This window comes from Pollicipes pollicipes, unplaced genomic scaffold, assembly GCF_011947565.3.
Source record: "Pollicipes pollicipes isolate AB1234 unplaced genomic scaffold, Ppol_2.1 Scaffold_2555;HRSCAF=2994_pilon_pilon_pilon, whole genome shotgun sequence".
Lineage (NCBI taxonomy): Eukaryota > Metazoa > Arthropoda > Thecostraca > Pollicipedomorpha > Pollicipedidae > Pollicipes > Pollicipes pollicipes.
The window spans coordinates 6867036-6872652 of record NW_023596136.1 but is presented as its reverse complement, the minus strand read 5'-3'; positions in this window follow the sequence as shown (position 1 = coordinate 6872652).

Genomic DNA, 5617 nt, shown 5'->3' with positions numbered 1-5617 from the left:
ATTATTTCACACCTGTTGTCAGGTTGTCATTACCTCACACCTGTGTGTGCAAGCAGTAATTTTTCCGAGATAGATGTAACCAGGTATTTATCACATTGATATGCATAACCTTAATGTTAAACCGTAAATACAAATTATATGTGTTGCAAGTCTTAATCCTTCCCTGGTTCGCCACTTTCTATGACGCGGACGGAAGCCAGAGGACGGGAGTTCGGTGTGATCCGCCCGCCATGTCAAAACTACAAACGATAGATTCGCGCAGAAAAAAATGAGTGAACTAGCCTCAGCAAGACCTCGCAAGTCATTCTAATGTGATTGATGGTTGTCAAAGATTAACTCCTTCGTCTTGGACAAAGGTCAGTTTTCCCAGAAAACGGGACTATCCCAGCTGTATACGACAATCTATACAAAGTCACGCGACATGCAACTTGCAAATGCACCTGCACAACAATGCACATGCAGAAAACATGAAAAATGCTTATACATTGGTTACAGAATTTACTTTTGGGTTCCGCCATCATTTTGGTGACCGGTGTCACGAACATCTGAATCTTTGAGGTCTTGGACAGGGGCCTTTGCTTAAAATTATGTTACCCGTGTCGGGAAATGCTCTAGCTAGCTTTAAGGCACAGCCGCACTAAAAACGATTTCTAAGCACTTCTTGTGTTTTGAAGACTTAACCTCATAAATATTTTTCGTTGATAACTGGTTTGATGAATAATACCACGACCGATTATACACAGCGACAATATGCATTCTTAACTCATAGCATGTTACGAAGTTTCAGTTGCCCGTCAGGGGTGCAGCCAAGCGGGGGACCCGGGGGACACTCATTATATCCTTATTTTTTCGTTGTCCGCCACAGCAGGCTCAGGCTCGTGACGGAGTTAAAAACCAGCGTAACGCCTGCTCATCGGTCCCAGGTTCCCTCTTAAAGAAAGCGTTTCACATTTACATGAAGTTTCGAACTGAAATAGCCATCTTAAAGATCATTCGGTGCCATAAACAGTTCTGTCCTTTATGCCTAAACGCCTCTGGTTTCTGAACCACACACTCGCGAAGATGCGCGGACTTTTTCGCGCAGACTATTTCAAGGTCACTCAGGCATCCATGACGCCACAAAAATAGCATTTAATTTTTTTTATTTCATTGGCAATGCGGCGATCAAAGCCAGGAGAATATCAGTGTCGAGCCGTTCATATCTGGCGTTCGTGAGCACGATTTCTAGATATAACTGCTGTTAGTTTTCAATCAACACTTTGCATGGTTCGATGGCGCAATTAAACAATTACGTGCTCAAAAACATATTTGCTCAATAAAGAAATTGTGTTGTTTAGAACGGCATTTTGAGCTTACAAGTATAGCAATAGCTGTGTCAGCTTATTACATCACATCTGCTCCTTGTTTCAATGCCTTCAAATGTGGAGCATTTCTTTTGAGGGAAGCGTCATATCCAGGCATGTGGATGCAAGTAAAAACAATAAAATCAACAATGTGTATGCAAGAATTTCACGAGAAAGGGACAAAACAGTGTGCACAACGATAGTAGAGTTCTGGAATCGCCACTCCCATCGCCCGAAAACCTCTCGGAAACTTGAAACACTACAAGTGAGTCAGCCCGTTTGCTTGGGCGGCGATTTCGCACGGCCAGTTTAGCAGCCCCTCCGACGTCAGGTAAATTTTTCATGATGCAACCAAACGTTGACGTATTGAGGAGCATAGTTACGAAATATTGCAATTGTGTTGTCAAGAACAGTGTTTTACACTTGCTGGAATACCAACGGATGTAAGTGAGCTTGCGTCATCATATCGGATGTTTGCCTATATATCTTCAAATGAGAAACATTGCCTTTAGGAAAGTCCTGGTTGCGTCCCTGCTGCATTAGCTGTCATTTCGGTCTCCCTCAGGGGATCACGTATGACGCATGACATGCAAGGATACCGACTTTCCTATTCTTGTTTGACAAATAACGCCTCAGTAACCCACTTGGTGCAAGACAATCAATTGATTTAAAGATAAGTGCTTGACATGGCAATTACCCCATAGTTCTCAAAAATTCGGGCTAGATCTTGGGGTAGTGTTTCGGTGTTCCGCTCACTTTGCTTGATGTAGTCGAAATAGGAGAAGCCTCGACCCGGTCGAACAATTTATGGAGCCTATCACATGAGGCCCATTCTTGGTAAATGTGTTCTGACAGCACTGGGCGAAAACCAAGATGGCTTTAAGAGCCTCAGTACTTTATCTTGCTGTAGGTATGTACAGCAGATGTACGGAGTGGCTGGTATTTCATCAGTCAAAATAACGCTTGTAGGATCGTCAACGTAATGCATCTTTTCATGAATGAAGACCGGAATAACAAAACAAAAATCCAAAACTCGGGGCGCGAAATCGCCCGTAAAAAGTGATATTTCCCATCCCAAATCTAGAATGTTGGCACACTGCAGACACATTCGTCCCTCAGCTGCTCCCGAGTCGGTAGGAAGCACAGATAAGTGCCGACTGGACACCTGCCAAACCGGTCTGGCCCGTGACGAACCACCGCGGGCGAGCGTGTCGCTACACCTCGGCGGGGTTGCATGCCGTCTTGTTCGGACCCAACCCGGCACGACGTGGTCAACCTTCCCGTTCCTAGTCCCGTCCCGTCCCGTCCCAACCCAGTCCCACCTCGGTCCGCTTCAGACCAGGACGCGGGAAATGGGACGGAGGGGGGGAGGGGGGTCTGGGGGCGGGGGCGTTGGCCCACCACATTTTGTAATTTAGACAATACTGACGTTCATTGTTACGGTGGCAGTGCAAAGATTTACAAAAACGTCGATGCAATCGTTTGAACTGATAAGCGGAGGATTCAGTTTCCACAATGCCGCTTGCAATAGATTATTACGTACGGCGCGTTTTGACCAGAAGCAGGCTTTTTGAAGTTTTGACAGCGCTCACACACACCATCGGTGCGGAACTAGCCGTTTGCCCAGTGCCATAAATCGCCCGTCCTTGGTGGTCGTCCGTCCGGTGTCAGCAGCGTGAACCCATCACGTTGCCCGGCGCCTCAGCCAACACGCGGGGTCACTCTCACTAGGAGCGCGAGGCCGCATGCCAGCCGCCCGTCTCTCGCTCCAGCACTGGCAGCGCACCGGCCCAAACCGGTTGGTATTGACGGCAGCGAACAGGAAAGCAGCCTCGGCGCAGATGGAGCAAAAACAGCCCCGTCATCCCGCACCGGCCAAGGTAAACGGCTCGGCCCCAGTTTAACCGAGTCATGGGTTAGCGTGCAAGCCATTTTTGAGATAATTTCCTTGCAGCACTGCCCCTGCCGTGGGATTGTATGCCGGAAATTTGGGAGCTTGCCAAAAGCGCCATTTTGCGCATGGAAGCGCTGCACGACCGTAAGCAGTCAAAGCATTAACGCACTGAGAGGGATTAATACGCGCCGATTCAAGCCAATGTCTTTAAACCGTCCTACACACAAAACCCACTTGTGCATTTCCTGATACCAAAATTTTCGACTATACAGACAGCTTCGTCTTATAAGCGGTGGGCACGGCGGCCGGTTCGGCGGCACGTGCCTCCCCAACGCACCTGTTGCGGCTGCCAGCGGCGCGTGTGCCCACGCGTCGGGCGGCGGCGGATGCCACTCACTCCCCGCGCGGCCGGACCGCCGACCGACTGCCGCGCGGCCGTGACTGGCGCCGGGCGCCAGCTGTCCGCCGCCCACCCGGCAACCATGCGCCGTCTGGCGGGCGCCGCACACTGAGCGCGGTCAAAAGCCTGCCGCCCCGCCCCCACAAGCGGGCGGCTGCGGCGCGCGCTCGAATTCCCTCTCCGATAAGCGCGTCGAAGCGTCAGTCGCAACCCTGACACCGGCGGGCCGGGTTCAGGTGGAGGACAGCACAGGCTAGCCGGCGTCGGCCGTCCAGCGCTGGCATGCAGAGTAAAATAGGAGCGGTGGGTGGAAAGGTGCACGGGAGATGACGGTGCGGTGACTGCCAGGGACGACTGCGCCCTCGACTCGCGAGGGGTGGAGCGGTGCGGGGCATTGCCAAGGGTGCGCGTCCTCGCCCCGCGGGGGTGAGGGGTGCGGACATTGCCAGGGGTGCGCGTCCTCGTGTCGCGGGGGGGGACGGTGCGGACTGCCAAGGACGTGTGTCCTCCGCCTCGCGGGGTGACGGTGCGGGCATTGCCAAGAGATAGCGCGTCTTCGTCTCGCGGGGGTGACGGTGCGGGCATTGCCAAGGGTGGCGCGTCCTCGGCTCGCGAGGGTGACGGTGCGGACTATTGCCAAGAGCATGCGTCCTCGTCTCGCGGGGGTGGCGGTGCGGGGACTGCCAAGAGCATGCGTCCTCGTCTCGCGGGGGTGGCGGTGCGGGGACCGCCAAGGGCATGCGTCCTCGTGTCGCGGGGGTGACGGTGCGGGGACCGCCAAGGGCATGCGTCCTCGTCTCGCGGGGGTGGCGGTGCGGGGACCGCCAAGGGCATGCGTCCTCGTGTCGCGGGGGTGACGGTGCGGGGACCGCCAAGAGCATGCGTCCTCGTCTCGCGGGGGTGGCGGTGCGGGACCGCCAAGAGCATGCGTCCTCATCTCGCGGGGGTGGCGGTGCGGGGACCGCCAAGGGCATGCGGTCCCTCGTGTTCGCGGGGGTGACGGTGCGGGGACCCGCAAGGGCATTGCGTCCTCGTGTCGCGGGGGTGGCGGTGCGGGGACTGCCAGGGACAACGCGTCCTCGTCTCGCGAGGGGTGACGGTGCGGGGACTGCCAGGGACACGCGTCCTCGTCTCGCGGGGGTGACAGTGCGGGGACTGCCAGGGACATGCGTCCTCTTCTCGCGAGGGTGACAGTGCGGGGACCGCCAAGAGCATGCGGCCTCGTCTCGCGGGGGTGACGGTGCGGGGACTGCCAGGGACACGCGCCCCCGTCTCGCGAGGGTGACGGTGCGGGGACTGCAGGGACACGCGCCCCCGTCTCGCGAGGGTGATAGGTGCGGGGGACCCGCCAAGAGCATGCGTCCTCGTCTCGCGGGGGTGGCGGTGCGGGGACCGCCAAGGGGCATGCGTCCTCGTGTCGCGGGGGTGGTGACGGTGCGGCATTGCCAAGGGCATTGCGTCCTCGTGTCTCGCGGCGGTACGGCCGGTCGCGAGGACGGCGCCGGCTGACTCCCGAGCGGCACGAGCGTCGATCCGTCACCCGGAATGCCCGGATGACGTCCCATCAGCACCAACCATCAGCCGGATGCGGGCCGCTCTGCTGGCACCGGACAGTAAAAGTTGCGAACCGGCGGGGCTACCCAAGATACGTGTGAAAAGGAAGAGGCCGAGGTCACGTTTTTTCAAATTGGATTTTTACTGGTGAGGTAACACGCAAAGAAAGGTTTCTATATTCCTCAATCCCGCGGGTTAACCATCGAAAGATTCGTCAGCCGCTATATGGATCTTGAGTACGCATAAACATGAAATCCCTCGCGGCGCACTGATTGCATGTCTTTTTAATTCCGCCAGCACCTATTTTTATTGCGCCAGCACCTATTTTTATTCCGCCAACACCTATTTTTATTCCGCCAGCACCTATAAGAGCTAGGTCAAGTCAGTACTTAAAGCTTATATCAAGTAAAAAAGTTCAAAACTCAG